General features: G+C 43.0%; 1 protein-coding gene across 3 annotated transcripts in view; it reads right to left on the bottom strand.

Annotated features, from left to right (window-relative positions):
- Window positions 1-18677, bottom strand: part of FAM124B (family with sequence similarity 124 member B) — a 30622-nt gene extending 11945 nt beyond the window's left edge. The window contains exons 1-2 of one of the 3 annotated variants that reach the window (XM_056564893.1): window positions 18558-18632; window positions 8824-9000 (exon numbers count right to left, since the gene is read on the bottom strand). The gene's annotated coding sequence lies outside the window, so the exon portion shown is untranslated. Of the gene's footprint in view, window positions 1-8315; window positions 8350-8823; window positions 9001-18557 lie in introns of those variants that run through there. The other 2 variants (XM_056564894.1, XM_056564895.1) reach the window with 2 other exon arrangements.
- Window positions 18678-19773: the final 1096 nt, after the last annotated feature.

Raw genomic sequence — 19773 nt, 5'->3', positions numbered from 1 at the left:
GTAGTGTTAGCACAGTTTTAGTGTATTTAGCGTAGTGTATTGTTAGCGTAGTCTTAGAGTAGTGAGCACAGTGTAGTCTTAGAGTAGTTAGCGTAGTGTAGTGTTAGCCCAGTTCTAGCATAGTTGCCGTAGTTGTACACGGGTGTAGTGTAGCTAACTTAGTTTTACAGGCAGATGAAGTGTAGTTTAGAGAGTTTAGTGTGGGGTGTAGCTTAGCTTAGTCATAAAGTGAAGGGGCTACAACTCCCAGCATGCCCAGAGAGCCAAAGGCCGTCCAGGCAGGATGGAAGTTGTAGTTTTGCAAAAGTAGCAGAGGCAGTTGCGCTCTGCTACATTAATGCAGTATACGGCCACCTGTATAGATGGCTGGATACGGTGATCAGAAGGCCACTTACCCACCTCCGTTCCTGCTCCGTCACTGGACTTGTAGCAATGCAGGAAGATGACGGAGCTGGAACGGGAGTGGTAAGTTAGGCTCTCCAGGTACTAACCCATTTTTTTTGTGTTTTTCTTCTCGTTTCAGATATGTGAATGCGGAGGACTACCTCGGAATCGGTGGACTATGACGATGACCTGCAGTTTTTTCTTTTAATAAAATGGTTAACGAGGGCTGTGGGGGAGTATTTTTCCTAATAAAAATGTTTTAACTTGTGTGCTTTTTTTCTTTGTTATTACTTTACAGGCTTAGTAGTGGAAGCCGTTGTGTAGACGGAGTCCATTACTAAGTCGGGGCTTTGCGTTAGCCCCAAAAACAGCTAGCGCTAACCCCCAATTATTACCCCGATACCCAACGCCACAGGGGTACCGGGAAGAGCTGATACCAACAGGCCTAGAGTGCCAAATATGGTGCTCTTGGGCCTAGGCAGTAACAGGCTGGCGTTATTTAGGCTGGGGAGGGCCAGTAACAATGGTCCCCGCCCACCCTGGTAACGTCAGGCTGTTGCTGTTTGGTTGGTATTTGGCTGAAAATGAAAAGACGGGGAACCACACACTTTTTTTTTTGTTGTTTTTTTTTAAACATTGAAAAAAAAAACGTGTGTGGTTTTGGGGCTAACGCAAAGCCCCGACTTAGTAATGGACTCCGTCTACACAACGGCTTCCACTACTAAGCCTTTAAAGTAATAACAAAGAAAGAAAGCACATACAAGTTAAAACATTTTTATTAGGAAAAACACTCCCCCACAGCCCTCGTTAACCATTTTATTAAAAGAAAAGAAAAAACTGCAGGTCATCTTCATAGTCCTCCGCATTCACGTATGGCCTTTGGCTCTCTGGGCATGCTGGGAGTTGTAGCCCTTTCACTTTATGACTAAGCTAAGCTACACCCCACGCTAAACTCTCTAAACTACACTTCATCTGCCTGTAAAACTAAGTTAGCTACACTACACCCGTGTACAACTACGCCAACTATGCTAGAACTGGACTAACACTACACTACGCTAACTACTCTAAGACTACGCTGCGCTCACTACTCTAAGACTACGCTGTGCTCACTATTTTAAGACTACGCTAACAATACACTACGCTAAATACGCTAAAACTGTGCTAACACTACACAAAATACATTAAATCTGCGCTAAAACTAAGCTACGCTAAATACACTAAAACTGCGCTAACACTACACTACGCTAAATACACTAAAACTGCGCTAACACTAAGCTACTCTACGCTAAAACTGCGCTATCACTACGCTACGCTAAATACACTAAAACTGCGCTAACACTAAGCTACGCTAAATACACTAAAACTGCGCTAACACTAAGCTATGCTAAATACACTAAAACTACGCTAACACCACACTAAAAATGCGCTAACACTACACTACGCTAAATACGCTAAAAGTACGCTAGCACTAAGCTACGCTACAACTGCGCTAACACTATGCTATGCTAAATACGCTACAACTGCGCTAACACTACGCTATGCTAAATACGCTACAACTGCGCTAAAACTATGCTACACTAAAAACTGTAAAACTGCACTAACACTAAACTAAAGCTACGCTAAAATTCAGCTAACGCTACGCTAACTATGCTAAAATCTCGCTAACACTATGCTAACTACTTTATACCTGTGTAAAACTACAACTCCCAGCATGCCTGGGCAGCCTTTAGCTGTCTGGGCATGCTGGGAGTTGTGGTCCCATCAGCTAAACTACAACTCCCAGCCTTCAGCTATGTGGGCATGCTGGGAGTTGTGGTCCCTTCGCTGTCTAATCTAAGCTAAACTACAACTCCCAGCATGCCTGGGCAGCCTTTAGCTGTCCGGGCATGCTGGGAGTTGTAGTCCTTTTGCTGTCTAATCTAAGCTAAACTAACACTCCCAGCATGCCTGGACAGCCTTAAGCTGTCTGGGCATGCTGGGAGTTGTAGTCCTAAAATACAACTCCTAGCATGCCTGGGCAGCCTTAAGCTATCTGGGCATGCTGGGAGTTGTAGTCCCTTCGCTGTCTAATCTACGCTAAACTACAACTCCCAGCATGTCTGGGCAGCCTTTAGCTGTCTGGGCATGCTGGGAGTTGTTGTCCTAAACTATAACTCCCATGCTGGGAGTTGGTGCCTAAACTATGCTAAATTACAACCTCCTACACTAATCTACCTACCTACCTATGCTATTTGCGTAGTGCTGCGCATACTTTCTGTTCCCCGTTCCCTGAGAGTTAGCAGGGGACGGGGAGTAGAGCAGCAGGCGGGGAGGCAAGCGGTTGACAGCGCTATCGGGCATAGACATCCCGATAGTGCTGGCGATCGAGCGCGCTGGCGGGTGACAATAAAACAGTAAAAGTCGGGCCACAGAGGCCATGAGAGCTCCGTGCAGCTGCAGCTATCACAGGGAGAGGAGATCCTCTCCCTGTGATGGCCAAACTGAGACTGCCGTGCGCGTCGGTGCGTGACGGTTTAATATGTCACGTGACAAGTGTGAGCCAATAGGATGTGATGGAGGCGGAGCATTTCCTTCCATGGCAAATTTCATTCTACGGCACTTCACCGGCTCTAAATAAACATCAGGATACCTTACTATCCTACTGTGGTCCTAATGTCTGTCCCCAAGCAATCTCACAAAATGTCCATAGAGGAAGGTTCAGACCTTGTAGGTTTGAGCTGCAGTTCTGGCTGTGGCTGCTTCTCATCTCAGTCTCTCCAGCACTCAAACCCTAACAGCCCTTTTACTATAGGGCCTCCTCCCTAGCAATCAGCACAGGAAGCCTCACCTGAGAACACCTTGGATTAGGGAAACCCATAGTGGACTAGGGGTGGTGGACTGGAGCACTCCCACTTCAAACCTGTCCTCCAGTCCAGGAAATCCAGCCCATGTAGCTTAAACAAAAGAGCCCTAGCATACTATGCTCTGCTAAAGCAGCATATAACCTTCATGCATTTCTTTTTTTATTTTGTTTCATCCAGGCCAGAGGAGCATGGTCTGTCATCAACACAAATTCTCCACCCATTAGATAATATTTCAGGGACTCCAATGCCCACTTGATGGCAAGACACTCTCTTTCCACTATGGCATAATTTTTCTCTGCTGGGGTCAGTTTCCTACTCAGGTACATTACTGGGTTTTCTTCCCCATTTACCACTTGTGGCAGGACTGCTCCCAAACCTTTATCAGACGCATCCGTCTGGACCAGAAACTGTTTGCTAAAATCTGGGGAAACAAGCACTGGCTGTTCACACAGGGCAGACTTTAGGCTCTGAAAAGCCTTTTCTGCTTCTGGGGTCTACTTCACCATTATGGACTTACCGCCCTTTGTTAAGTCTGTCAATGGTGTAGCAATTGAGGCAAATATTGGCGCAAACTGACAGTAGTACCCGGTTATGCCAAGGAAGGCCATCACCTGTTCCTTTGTTAATGGCCTGGGTCAGTTCTGTATCACCTCAATCTTATTGATCTGGGGTTTAACCAGCACTCTACCAATAATAAAACCAAGGTATTTTGCTTCCTCTAGACCCACTACACATTTCTCAGGGTTTATGGTCAAGCCTGCATCACTGATAGCGTCAAACACAGCCAGTGCCTTACAGAGGTGATTTTTCCAGTCAGATGCAAAAATGACCACATCATCCAGGTAAGCAGCGGCATAATCATGATGTGGTCCTTGCTACATTTCAGCCTCTGAAATGTAGCAGGGGCCCCATGTAACCCAAATGGCATCACAACATACTGAAACAGGCCTTCTGGAATGGAAAATGCAGTCTTCTCTTTAGCCTCCTCAGATAACAGTATCTGCCAATAACCCTTTGTAAGGTCAAGTGTTTCTGGAATCCTGTATGACTTTAGGTTTATTTTACTGTGAGGATGAGTTTTAACATGGTGTTTTATTAGGTGAGTAGGGCCCAGTAGGTCAGAAAACCTGCATCTGTTTTCCTGCAGGAATTCCACACACCTCCAGCTGGAACTCTCTTACCCACAGATGTAATGGGTTTGACGGTTCTGGAAGGTGGTAGTCGCTATGTTAGTCCTCAGTCGCTATGAACCTTTCCACCGTGTTGACGAGCTGCTCAGCAGTCTGGGGGTCTCCTTGTGCAACCCACCATTGTAGCACTGCTGGGAGGGTCCTGAAGTAATGGTCCACTACGATCTTTTCAATGATCTGAGCGGGTGTAGAGAATTCTGCTTCCAGACACTTTTGTACCAGATGAATAAGATTATACATCTGTGATCGGGCAGGTTTGTCCTTGGTGTAGCTCCAACTGTGGACTGTCCTGGCACAAACAGCTGGTATAACACCAAGGCAAGCAAGGATCTCCATTTTTAGTTTAAGATAGTCCCAAACATCCTGCTCCCTGAGGTCATAGTAGGCCTTTTGCGGTTCACCTGTTAGAAAGGGCACAATCACTTCTGCCTACTCTGCAACTGGAAGTCTCGCTCTCCACAAAATTCAAATGCAGTGTTTTGTCATGCCATTGCCCCTAGCAACAGTTTGCCCGCATCCTCCACCAATTGTAGGGAACAGCTCACACGGTGGGGTCGGCAATGACAGTATTCACACAGGCAGCAAGTTTCAAACATCCAAGAGAATGTTTATTTAAATGATTTTAGGCACAAAGCACAGTGCAAACAAAACAAAAAACAAAAACTAAGCCTGTCCGGCTCTAACTAAACATCAGGATACGTCTCTATCCTACTGTGGGCCTAATGTCTGGCCCCAAGCAAACTCACAAAATGTCCATAGACGAAGGTTCAGACCTTGCAGGTTTGAGCTGCAGTTCTGGCTGTGGCTGCTTCTCATCTCAGTCTCTCCAGCACTCAAACCCAAACAGCCTTTTACTATAGGGCCTCCTCCCTAGCAATCAGCACAGGAAGCCTCACCTGAGAACATCTTGGATTAGGGAAACCCGTAGTGGGCTAGGGGTGTGGACTGGAGCACTCCCACTTCAAACCTGTCCTCCAGTCCAGGAAATCCAGCCCATGTAGCTTAAACAAAAGAGCCCTAGCAGACTATGCTCTGCTAAAGCAGCATGTAACCTTCTGGATTTCCTTTATCGTGCCTGGCTGAGGAAACCATGTGAAATAAACACCCCATCCACCACTTTCCCACACATTTAACCCATATATATATATATATATATATATATATATATATATATTCATCAAGGTAGGAGGACAGCACTAGTCCCTGCTCTTATGCCCGTGACCATCTGGATAACCAGTCCAGATACAAAACATCCAAGTGGTGTAGGTCACAGCAAGAAGTATGCAGACTCCCAATATCAAAAAGGCTGTGGTTATTATTTAGGTCATCAGTAGTGCAACGTTTCGGCTATAGTGTAGCCTTTGTCAAAGGCTACACTATACCCGAAACGTTGCACTACTGATGACCTAAATAAAGACCACAGCCTTTTTGATATTGGGAGTCTGCATACTTCTTGCTGTGACCTACACCACTTGGATACATATATATATATATATATATATATATATATATATATATATATAGGCTGTGTAATGCGTACATGGAGAAAGCATTTCAGAAAGAAAATCTGCAAGCCAGTTTATGTTGCTTTCCCTAAATGCAGTACACATATGCTGAATTCACAAGTTACCGTATTTATCGGCGTATAACACGCACTTTAAAAACTTTAATTCAAGGCAAAAAGTCTGCCTGCGTGTTATACACCGATAAATCTTTTTGTCACTGATTCAAAGTGGCCGCAGCAGCGGCTGCTTGTTAAGGATTAGCAGCCTGGCCGCGGCCACTTTAAATCAGTGACCAGCGGCGGCTCCCCCTTTGTTTTTTTTACATTTTCCTTCTTTTCCCCTCTGCTTTTTATTGTATTGTTTTTTTTTTTCATCTTCGTTACCTAGCCGCGCTCGGCAGGCCAGGTCCGGTGTTGGCTGCGGTCAGTGAAGCCGGATGAGTGATGTCCTCTGCTAGCTCCTCTGCACAATATCAGGGATGTCCCTCATTCAATGCTGCTGCCGCTGTGACTATTCTAAGGTGACTGCGGTTGGGCTGCCAGCGGCGACCACACTGACCAGTGGCGGATGCAGCGAATGATGAGTGACGTCCCTGATGCTGTGCAGCCGGCAGAGTACGTCACTCATCCAGCTTCACTGACCGCAGCCCGCAAGACCCGACACCGGACCTGGCCTGCCGAGCACGGCTAAGTAAGGAAGATGGGAAAAATGTATATATCAAAAACGGAGGGAAAGGGGATGATGAAAAGGGGGCATGATGTGAGGGGGGCATGATGTGAGGGGGGCATGATGTGAGGGGGCATGATGTGAGGGGGCAAGATCAGAGGGGGCATGGTGAGAGGGGGCATGGTGAGAAGGGGGCATGATGAGAGGGGGCAAGATGAGAGGGGGCATGGTGAGAGGGGGGCATGGTGAGAGGGGGGCATGGTGAGAGGGGGGCATGGTGAGAGGGGGGCATGGTGAGAGGGGGGCATGGTGAGAGGGGGCATGGTGAGAAGGGGGCATGGTGAGAAGGGGGCATGGTGAGAAGGGGGCATGATGAGAAGGGGGCATGATGAGAAGGGGGCATGATGAGAAAGGGGCATGGTGAGAAGGGGGCATGGTGAGAAGGGGGCATGGTGAGAGGAGGGCATGATGAGAGGGGGCATGTTGAGAAGAGGGCATGATGAGAGGGGGCATGATGAGAAGGGGGCATGGTGAGAAGGGGGCATGATGAGAGGGGGCATGGTGAGAAGAGGGCATGATGAGAGGGTGCATGATAAGAGAGGGGTGGGGGAATGATAAGACAGTGGGGAATGATGAGAGGGTAAGGTGGGGGGGTGTAAATGTGGCACACGGGCTGATAAAAGGGGAGATATGATGTGGCACTGGAAGGGGGGGACCAAACTGAAGTTCAGGCAAAATCAAAGTTAGAGGGATGATATGGCATTTAGTCTGTCATTTATCTTATATGTATTTTTTTTTTTTTACTTAAATTTCCCTATTAAAATGGGGGTGCGTGTTATACGCCGATAAATACGGTACTTGGAAGTGACTATGTTTTAGCATTCCAGAACATAAAGATCATACAGGTCAGCAGGTTGCAGTGGATTACAGCAATGTAAAGCCAATTTTTTGCCACCAGGTATACATGGGGATGCTGGAAAAAAAGGCATGCTGATGTACTCGTGATGGGACTATTGACCAAAGTGACTACATTTGGTTAATTTATTATACATTTATTTTTCAGGACCTAAAAATGCAGCTGGCTTTTGAAATACGCAAAATAAAAATTCAGGAAATGGACTAGACATATGGGGAGATTTATCAAAACCTGTCCAGAGGAAAAGTTGCTGAGTTGCCCATTGCAACCAATCAGATCGCTTCTTTCACTTTAAACAAGGCCACTGCAAAATGAAAGAAGCGATCTATGGGCAACTCAGCAACTTTTCCTCTGGACAGGTTTAGATAAATTTCCCCCATAGTCTCTAATAGATTCCTCTCAATCTATTAAGGAATGGGCTTTCCACAGATCTTTTTGCTGGTATTTAATGTAGAGCCTATACAAAGTGTGAACATAATCTTACATATACATGTATGTATTTAGCCCTGCATAGGATCATATGAGAAAGTAGCACTTAAAGTGTTACTGTCATTAACATAAACTTTTGACATGTGGTCCAGCGCTGTACTGTATATATTTACATTTGCTGCATTTAAGAACTTCCAGACAGTATCAGTGCCACCTGAATGTGCCTTTGCGCCTGCCACTCAGCGATCTGGTCATAGAGCATGCCTCAGGTAGACTTTACTAGCAGAGCGCCTATCTCACTCATCAATGGATGGGGTCATAGGGTGATCTTAAGCATGCTTATTTTGTTACGTTTGTAGCTAAATAATACAAAAATATGTACCTTGTTTTAATCGTATTGACCCACAGAATAAAGATACTTGGGGAGACTCATCAAAACTTGCAGAGGAAAAATAGACCAGTTGCCCATAGCAACCATTTAGATTGCTTCTTTTATTTTTCAGAGGCTTTTTAAAAAATGAAACCAATCTGATTGGTTGCTATGGGCAACTGGTCAACTTCCTCTGCCCAAAGGTTTGATAAATCTCCCCCTTTGTGTCAGTTTTACTGTAATGCACATTGCATTAAATTGAAACCTTCAAAATTGTGTTTTTTCCCAAATTTGGAAAATGAAAGATGTCATTGCAAAGTAGTATTGGCTGTTAAACAAGCCCCTATTTAGCTCTCCGGATGGATAAGCAGGGGGAAAAAAGGAAAAGAGGAGAAAGTAAAATCTAAAAGCACAATAACGAAAGTTGGCCCCTTCCTAAAGGCCAAAATGGGCCTGGTCATGAAGGGGTAAAACAAGAATTAGTATGAAGAAAGGTGCTATGTGCGCATGAAACGGTTACCTTTCAGGTGACAGTGTTTGTCGGTAATATCTTCTCTTTGCTGAGTTGTTCTCCATGATCCTTAGTTATCAATGTTGCATTTAACCCTTTGTACTGTTTTATTTGCTTTTAGCTTGTGGTAAAACGAGTCACAATGTCTCTGTATCAGCAGTTCACGTAGTTTTGAAAAGGCATATACTGAAAATAGAGATGGACGTAAATACATATCAGCAAGTTTCATTGGGAATTCCCCCTTAATACCAGTCGATAAAGCTGTGACTGTTGTTCTTTTATGCACATTACAAAATCCTGGTCTCCTGGTTACGTTGCTTTTCATTAGAAGGGAACTCTTTCGCCCCTCCCTGTATGACGAAACTTTGCATGTCTTTGGCAGACAAAGCTGAATTACATCTTAACTGAAAACCAATGACCTGTTAAACTTATTTGTGTGATTTTGATGGTTCAGGTTGTATAGAAACATATGCAGTGGTCTGGTTTGTTGCCATCAGGGACAACTTGACTTGTTTAGGACTAGAATTCATAACTTTGTCGCACTGCTTCTCCATTGTGACAAGGGTAAAAATAGGCTAATCCAAAGACACATTGTCTTTGCAGTCCCAAAGCCTGAATACCATATAGCAAGTCTCCAAACTCCTTCCTTTAATTCTTTGGATTGTCACACTTTAAACAATAGTGCTGATGATGCATTCACAGGCTGTTGTCGTTATAAAGCAAGCTTGAAAAGGATTCTGTAAAGCTGCTGTGTGCTACAAAGGAAGTTGTATAGTTCTTTCCAGTCTGACCACAGTGCTCTCTGCTGACACCTCTGTTCAAGTCAGGAACTGTCCAGAATAGGAACAAATCCCCATAGCAAACGCTGCTCTGGACAATTCCTGACATGGACAGAGGTGTCAGCAGAGAGCACTGTGGTCAGACTGAAAAGAACTAATACTTTATAGTATACAGCAGCTGATTTGTACTGGAAGGAATAAAAGGAGTAGTCTACTGCAGACTATTCCCACTCTGTTGTGCCCGGGTTGAAAAAAAGTAGAAAACAAACTTTCACTCATCTTCCGGTGCTCTCCCCTGGAGAGCCGCTACAGCTGATCGGTCCTCTTTCCGGTCTTCATCCTTCTTCCATGTGCACTGATCGTCACACGCCGCTCAGCCTATTTTCCACTGGAGTGCCCCTTAAAGACAGTGTCTTCCAAACAGTCTGCCTCCAGTTGTTGAAAAACTGCAACTTTCAGCATGCTGGGAGTTGTAGTTTTGCAACGGTTGGAGGCACACGGTTTGGAAAACTACTTTAAGGCTATGTGCACATTAGGTTTTTGGACCATGTTTTATGGTAAAAAAAAAAAAAGTTATTTTAAAGCAAAAAAGAATCTGACTTTTATGAAGCAATAAAATCAGTTTTTGAGATGTATTTTAGACTTTTTGGGGCTATAGATTTCCTACAGCCCCCCAAAAGGTCTTATTTTCAATTGGAGCCTATGTTACGCTATTTACAGCGCAAAATATATCCCAAATTATGAGCCAAAGCATGGGAGTATTTTGGCATGTAAATGGTTCCAGGAATTTTTTTTTATTTGACTATGCTACAGGGGCTATAAAGTTAGTGTAGTTCATAATATAGTGTCTGGACCTGTGTGTGATGGTTTTCTCATAATTCTTATGTAATATTAACCCCAATATTTATTTTTAACAGCATACAAAATGGCTGTTGTCTCATATTTTTCCCAGCTTGCAATTCAACTGAGATCTGACCCCACTAGTCAGCTGATGACAGGGAGCCTGTCTGCTTCAATGAGTGGAGGGATCAATCTGCAACTAATGCAACAGCTGTAGGCACCCTGATTGAAAACCACAGGTCTTTTGAATGGATGCAGCTCATTTATGTTTCAATGGGTGGGGTGGCTGATGTGTGGGAGGGAGGAAAATTGAATTATGGGATTTGTAGGCAAAAGAAGAAAAGTCAAACAGGAAATACCAGTTCACAAAAAGCTAGACACAGTGTTATGGTAATCTCACAACATAGCTATTTAGCCCCAAGACAAGTGCAGATCCTTCCTAAGCATATCCATTACTGTGCTAAAATCACCTTATGTGGATAACCCCTTTAATTTTAAATCAGTAACAAACGAATAATAGAATAATAAATCTAAAACTAATATTGAAAAAAAAAAAAAAAAAACAAGGAAGGATTTAACATTGGGTTCAATAGAACTTAATGGGATATAAATTGCCCCAAAATGACTGATTTATGTCCCAAAAAAAGGCCCCAAAACCATGGTGTGCACATAGTTGGAAACTTCAGAAAGTTTATTTAAAACAGACATGATAAAACTTTTGTAAGTTAAGTGATATAAATGTAAGCAAATCCCCAGGACCGGATGGACTACACCCAAGAGTTCTTAGAGAGGTAAGTTCAGTAATATCTGTACCCCTGTTCATGATATTTAGAGATTCTCTGGTGTCTGGTATTGTGCCAAGGGACTGGCGCAAGGCGAATGTGGTGCCAATCTTCAAAAAGGGCTCTAGGTCTTCCCCAGGAAACTATAGACCGGTAAGTTTAACGTGCATTGTGGGTAAATTGTTTGAAGGACTTATAAGGGATTACATACAGGAATACATAGGGGATAATTGTATTATAAGTGATAACCAGCATGGGTTTACTAAGGATAGAAGTTGTCAAACCAATCTAATTTGCTTTTATGAAGAGGTGAGTAGAAGCCTTGACAGAGGAATGGCTGTGGATATAGTGTTTCTGGATTTTGCTAAAGCATTTGATACTGTCCCTCATAGACGTCTGACAGGTAAGTTAAGGTCTTTGGGTTTGGAAATTTTAGTTTGTAACTGGATTGAACACTGGCTCATGGATCGTACCCAGAGAGTGGTGGTCAATGATTCGTACTCTGATTGGTCCCCGGTTATTAGTGGTGTACCCCAAGGTTCTGTACTGGGCCCGCTGTTGTTTAATTTATTTATTAATGATATAGAGGATGGTATTAACAGCTCTGTTTCTATCTTTGCAGATGACACCAAGCTTTGTAGCACGGTACAGTCTATAGAGGATGTGCATAAGTTTCAAGATGACTTGGATAGACTAAGTGTCTGGGCATCCACTTGGCAAATGAGGTTCAATGTGGATAAATGTAAAGTTATGCATCTGGGTACTAATAACCTGCATGCATCGTATGTCTTAGGGGGGATTAAACTGGCAGAGTCACTGGTAGAGAAGGATCTGGGTGTACTTGTAGATCACAGACTACAGAATAGCATGCAATGTCAGGCTGCTGCTTCCAAAGCCGGCAGGATATTGTCATGTATCAAAAGAGGCATGGACTCAAGGGACAGGGACATAATACTCCCCCTTTATAAATCATTGGTACGGCCTCACCTGGAATATGCTGTTCAGTTTTGGGCACCTGTCCATAAAAGGGACACTGCGGAGTTGGAAAGGGTGCAGAGACGCGCGACTAAACTAATATGGGGAATGGAACATCTTAGCTATGAGGAGCGATTAAAGGAGTTACAATTGTTTAGTCTTGAGAAGAGACGTTTAAGGGGGGATATGATAAACGTATATAAGTATATTAATGGCCCATACAAAAAATATGGAGAAAAACTGTTCCAGGTCAAACCCCCCCAAAGGACGAGGGGGCACTCCCTCCGTCTGGAGAAGAAAAAGTTTAGTCTCAAGGGGCGACACGCCTTCTTTACCATGAGAACTGTGAACTTATGGAACAGTCTACCTCAGGAACTGGTCACAGCAGGAACAATTAACAGCTTTAAAACAGGATTAGATACATTCCTGGAACAAAATAAGATTAATGCTTATGAAGAAATATAAAATCTCATCCCTTCCCCAATATCGCGCCACACCCCTACCCCTTAATTCCCTGGTTGAACTTGATGGACATATGTCTTTTTTAGACCGTACTAACTATGTATGTCTTATATTCGTTTCAAGCTTGCCATAAACATTAGATAAAAGTTGTCTAAACCTGTTGATTTTGGTGGGATCGGCCAACAATCTATATGGGGGGCCTCACATAGAAGGAACAGAAATGTTGGATTTCAGCATGCCCAATCCTTTCTTCCCACCAGGATAACTCTCTGATAAAGAATTTTGGCTTCAACTAATTTCTCTGTCTCCAATGACAACATTTTTATTAGCTGTTTATATGAATAACATTGATCATCTTTTTATAATGGCACCTGTCAATGGGTGGGACCAGTATGTTCTTAGGTCTTAGGGTATGGTTACGCATGCCTATTTTGCTGCATATTTGCTGCTGCATATTTTCTTACCAATTGAAGTCAATGGGTAGCAGAATCAGCTGCAGAAAATATGCAGCAAAATACGGCACGTGACCCTACCCTTAAAGGGGTACTCTGCCCCTAGACATCTTACTCCCTATCCAAAGAATAGGAGATAAAATGTCTGATTGCGGGGTCCCGCCACTGGGGACCCGCGCAATCTCCCTGCTGCGCCCGATGATTGTTTACAGCAGGTGCAGCTCTGGAGGCTCATGATGTCAAGGCCATGCCCCCTCAATGCAAGTCTATGGGAGACTTGCATTGAGGGGGCGTGGCGCTGACATCATGAGCAGGGTGTTCCCATGATGTCACAACCCTCCGCATCACCAGTCACACGGTACAGAGCGAAGTACGCTCCATGCACGGGATATCTGGAGTGCAGCAGCCGAGATTGCGGGGGTGTCCAGTGGCGGGACCCCCATGATCAGACATCTTATTCCCTATCCTTTGGATAGAAGATAAGATGTCTAGGGGTGGAGTACCCCTTTATGTTGTGTTGGAAGTAAAAAAAAAAAAAACAACGTGCAAGATGGCTAAACAACTGGGTATGTCCAAAAAGGTTGCTTTCTGACATGCAGTGGCTAATACCCACCAAAAGTGGTCCAAGAAATTATAAATAGTGAATCGGTGACTGTTTCATGAGCTCATAAGGAGTAAAGGTTCGCCCATCTGGTCTGATCCCACAGAAGAGCTACTATAGTCATAAATTGTTTTTAAAAAAAAAGATTTAGTTCACATGAAGAGGACCTCCGCAATATTAGACAGGTGATTTATTGTTATGATACATGTGTGTATACACTAGTGGAGTTTGTCCACCATCGATCCATATCAGGGACAAAGCTTCTGGATCTCTGTAGTTTGGATTTTTTGGCACAATGATTCGCAAAAAAATTATCCAGATAGCCTGAAAGATACCAATGTATCCGTCTCTGCAATCATAATAAATACTTTGCCTGGAATTGTACATCTATGCATGTTAATAAACAACACATGGAAGACATAACTAAAATTATTGCCATCTATGCCATGTTTCACCTAAATTATGCGCACTACCTCCAAGTCACAGTAAAACAAGTCAGCAGTCATCTCACCATAGTCTCCTGTTTGATAAGTGCAAAGTGGAAACGATGTATAATGTGGTCTGCTTTCCCTTCAGTCCATCCTCCTATTATTAAATGTTTTATAATATTTGGGAATTTAATGCCTTCAGTGATTGTCTTAGTAAATGAAGACAGTTGGGTTGTGCATGACTATATTTATCATAAACTCATAAAATGGGCAAAACCAAAAATAGTATTTGTGTAAACAACTTCAAAGCTGCCTATGTGGTATAGGAAAGTTGGCCGTGTCTACAGCTTTTCTTTCCTTCTGTCACGCTGAGTGCTCTGGGTCCCACTGCTTCCCCGGAGCGCTCGCGGCGTGCTTCTGTATGCAGTGCTCCGGTCAGACCGCGAGCACTGCTTCCATGTTCTCGGAGGGGACGCGATCCGAGGTGTGGGAAGTGCCCGCTCTCGGATCGCGTCCCGTGTCTCTCACCCACCACGTCCTCCTTCACTGCCCTCCCGGCGCGCGTGGCCCCGCTATCTATGGCGCGCGTGCGCCGGCTCTATGAAATTTAAAGGGCCAGTGCACCACTAATTGGTGCCTGGCCCAATCAGTTCAAAACATATAAAAGCCCACTTCCCCTTCCTGTCCTTGCCGGATCTTGTTGCCCTAGTGCCCTGAGAAATCGTTTTGTATATCCCAAGCCTGTGTATCCAGACCCTTGCCGTTGCCCCTGACTACGAACCATTGTTGCCTGCCCAGACCTTCTGCTACGTCCGACCTTGCTCTTGCCTTGTCCTTGTGTACTGCGCCTGTCTCAGCTGTCAGTGAGGTTGAGTCGCTATCGGGTGGAACGACCTGGGGGTTTCCTGCCGCTGCAAGTCCTTCCCGCTTTGCGGCGGGCTCTGGTGAAAACCAGTAACCCCTTAGATTCCGTTCCCCTGGTACGACCCACGCCATCACCTCTCTGACACAGAGGATCCACCTCCAGTGTCCTCTCTGCATACCAGTCTGGATCCTGACACCTTCACTTATTGAAATGCTAAACACGTAAATGTATATTGCGTTTTACGCTTCTGGCACAATTAACACACATTCGGCAAGCTTGGTGTGCATAATAATACTACTATCTGCCAATAAGCCACAGCAAAACATGTTTCTCTTGGATAAAAGGGTTAATCTGCTGCACAAAGTAATTGATTGTTGATTATAACTCTGGGAAAAAAGTATCACAACAAAGGATAATGGCTTGTGTGGGACCTATAAATGTTTGCTGTGTAATTAAAGGGGATTCCAGGATTTCTAAGTTGGAATGAATATAAGACAGGGGCAGCAAAGTTAGTCTAGTTACTAATATTCTTTGCTTACCCATGGTTGGTGGCTGATATCGAATTTCTTTGGCTTTCTTTTCTAAGGAAGTTCATTTTCTGTAGCCTACAAAATGAATATTGTCTCGGGCCTTTCCCAGCTTGCTATGTGGCCCGAGACAATACATCACAAGTCAGGTGATGAAAGGGGGTTTGGCTGCTTGGTCTGTTGTGTGTGAAGTCAGCCACATGATGACATTAACAACTCACATTTGCATGCATTTATCATCACATATATTCACAGCTTGTGTGTTGGGTGATGTCGGGCAAGTCATGTGATCAAAGGGAGAGTGGCTCTGCTGCAATGGGTGGGGTTACTGATGTGTGGGAGGGAAATAAGTCACCTTCCATCTTGAAACAAAGGATCCGGGGAATTGTAGTCTGGGGAGGCCACTGAAACAGTAATTAGCCAGTTCCCAAAAACAAGCCAGCAGCATGATGGGGAACACAGGGCACGGCGTTTTACCACCAACACAAGTACAGATCTCTGGTAAGCATGTCCACTACTATATGACACTTAATTACTAAATTCACCTTATGTTGGATAACCCCTTTAACCTCACAAAGATGAGAGAATATATCTATGACAATCTTTAAAAAGAGTTTTGCCACAATAAACACCTGTCCCCTACCCATAGCGTGCTAAAGCTAGCCATTTCAGCACCCCCATGCACAAGGAATAAAGCAGAAGTTGAGTTTGCATACTACCAATTCATTTAGAGTGTAGCTTTGGGAGTCCTTTTCTCAGGATAATGGGGTTTCAGTGGTCAGACCTTCTGCGATCAGACATTTATACCCCATTCTGTCTTTAATGTCAGTACCCCACAAAAAAATATATATATACCTTGATTTATAGGTTAAATGAATTTTATTTTATGTTAAGCGTACCTGTCTGTCATGCCCAAGGCCTGATTATGGAAACATACATGTGTTTTATAATTGCATCTATGTATAAACTAAGACCTGGGGGGTGAGGGGTCATTCAGACGGTGTATCCTTTGTTTTTGTGTATTGCAGTCAATTGGGGCCTGTCTGCTGTTTTCCTCTTTTTGAAGTCAGGAGTTTCTTTGAAGTGGCAGGATGTAAGGGGTCTCTGGTCCCATATATGAGATAAGAGATGCCCACCCACCCCCCCCCCCCCCCCCCCTGGTGGGACCAGAGGGGAGGGGGGAATGGAGTCCCTCCAAAAAGGAGATATATAATATGTAACAATGCTAGAGTCAGGTATTAAGATCTGTGCTCCAAGCTGACAAGACCATCCTAAGAGCAGCTGGAGACTCACTCTCATGGACTACTATACTATTACGCTGTCTGAACTTCATTTTTGCTTTCTGAACTTGCTAAACTCTTTTATGTATTTTTGTACCTGTATGTCATTTGTTTCTGTATTTTTATATAGTCAGCACTGTGATACCTTTAATCAGATTAAATGTTTAATTAATCAGCTCTGGTCTTTGATCTCTAAATATATGAGCTCACCTTTCTGAAGGCAGCTCGGGTGAAACACATTTATCTAAGGGTTAATTTGGTGACTTGCTGGGACTAGTAGTGGATACCCAGAGGTCTGGCGGCTTTAACCCTTGCACCATCACACTCTCTCTAGCGTCTTGGCTGGACCGATAGGGTGTGATCATGACACTGTCAGATCCCACAAACAAATTATTTAATAAAATTAATAGATTACTCTGTACCTAATCCTGACCATGTACATCAAATTTTTTATGCTTCTATCACCTATATTTATTATAAAAATCCCTCTTTTTATTAGCTCAAAATGTTAGAAATCCTCTCAGGGGAAAGAGGAGTGTCCCTCCCCTGTAATGGTGGGAGGTGATTGGTGTGTCTGCTCATGCAGCATTGTCCATGAGTCATATCTTGTCCATAACTCATGGACAAGCCTGATGCTGCTGCAGAACTGGTTTGTGTCCCAGTAGGTATGGGGACCCCTAGTGGTGGGATTTTCAGGAGCTGTTTTCCTTAATAAATATTCAACATATATATTTTTTTTTAAACAACCATATTACACAAGTTATTTAATTTTCATAAGTAACAACATATAAAAAGTTTAAGTTAAAATTTAAGTAGTAAAAGTCACGTGCAGATGACCCTAATAGAGCCATATTTTAGTGTATTATATAACCAAGTGAAATGAACCTCAGATCACAATTGAACCCTATATTGATCTAGGTTTTGTTTAACAATTACTGGAGTATCCCGCTCATGCAGCGCTAATATATATGCTAAAGTGTAAGCACATTATGGCATCTGAATGTAGCCTTATGTTGATCTCCATAGATATAACAAATTCACTATTAGTTGCTACCCAGCAAAGGTTCTAGGCAAGCATGTCTGTATAGTATGACATTCAATGAAACATAGCTTTATTATTAATATTATCACTAATATCCAACAGAAAAAAAAATTCTGCATGCCTCCATATAAAGCAAGAGGCATATAGAAGTTTTTTTCCAAGCCTCATAAGCTTCAATGGGCATCATATTATGGTTGTATAAGGGCTGTAGTGTGAATGTCTGTCTGTATTATCATAGAACGAAATTCTCCATTGCAATCCAGATTTATATAAGATGGGGGAACACACCAGTGAAGATCGCAATCGCAACCGCAACCTGTGTTTGAAGACCTTTATTATGCTTGTATATAAGACAATGACAACATAGAGTATTAAAAAACTTCACACAAGTCAAGAAGCTTCAAGTGTTGCTCTATGAGTCTATGGCTGCATTATTTATTTACACATATATGTACAGGATACATAGTATAGATTGCTACAGAACAGTGTTTTCCAAGCAGCGGCCCTCCAGCTGTTGCAAAACTACAACACCCAGCATGCCCGGACAGCCTTCGGCTGTCCGGGCATGCTGGGTGTTGTAGTTTTGCCACAGCTGGAGGCAGACCAGTTGGGAAACACTGTTATAGACATCAAAAGGTCTTTATTAAATTCTGTTTCCCTTGTGGTCGTCCTATTCTAACACTTTAATATTACGATATATGGCCACTCACCTATTCATGATGGCGGTTCATTCCATACAGTCCCGGTGGGAAGTTTTCATACTGTTCTGCAGATTCTTGGCTTTATTCTCCTTTTAAGCAAACCCTTAGTGGAAAAGGAAGAGTCCCAACCTTTCCTCCGTTCTTCCTATTCTGGGGAGGTGGCCACCCCCTTGCATCAGCAGTCAACTCCGTCTGAGCATCTATTGTCAGGCAGTAATTTATGACACAAGCTGCTATAGTTTTCTCCTCTCCCCGCTGTGAAACGCTATAAAAGGGAACACAAAAGTAACTTAATGAGAAAACTCATTTAGGAAAAGAGAATCTAATATGTGTATGTCATAGAACAGCAGGGGGGCGTCAGCTTTATTCATAATGTTCTCAATATTTTTAAATATGTTTCTACACTTGTATGATTAATATTAAAGAAAGATTTTTTTAGTAGTTTTTTGCAGCATTGCTGTGTTTTATTTCACATTTGGAAAAGCGATTTTTGTTCCTACAGATAATTCAATTAAAAATTGAAATTTTACAGTTTAAATATACACAAAAAAGCTGGGAAACTTTTTCTACTGTTTATGTTTTGATTTTAAGAAAGTAAAAAAAAAATGTAAAAAAATATATATATATGTTATGGTTATATATATATATATATATATATATATATATATATATATATACATACATATATATATATATATATATATATATATATATATATATATTTTTTTTTTTTTTTTTTTTTGTTTGTTTTTTGTTTCCTAAATGCTTTTAGAATACTGACATTTGCTCTTGGAAAAAGACAACAGTATCCTTCCCCCCTCCCCCCCTTTTGCAGCAACACATGACATGACTTGCCACTGATCTGTGAAAAGTTTCTGTTCTGGATGGAAATGTCATATATGTCTAAGGTTACCTGTAATATCATAGAAAAAAATTGCCTACATATACTACTAGGTCATGCAGATTCTTTACATGTCTTTTTTTATGTATCTAGCTTCTGTGTTTGGCTTACAAATCCCTCTGATCAGCTGCTCATTCATTCTGACATACACTGCTCCGAAAAGGTTGAATCTGAGGCAACCACTAAGTCTATCCTCACTCACCATACATTCACTTCCTCCCTGAGTCTGCTGTGCGGTGCCTGGTCTCTACATCATAACACTGCAGGCTACTCTGTAACCTCCTCCTCTCTGTTTTCCAACAGGAGTCTGATTGACAGGACAGG

This window comes from Hyla sarda, chromosome 3 (genome assembly GCF_029499605.1).
Source record: "Hyla sarda isolate aHylSar1 chromosome 3, aHylSar1.hap1, whole genome shotgun sequence".
Taxonomy (NCBI): Eukaryota; Metazoa; Chordata; class Amphibia; order Anura; family Hylidae; genus Hyla; species Hyla sarda.
The sequence above is the reverse complement of the archived record's forward strand: the minus strand, read 5'-3'. Positions and strand labels throughout refer to the sequence as shown.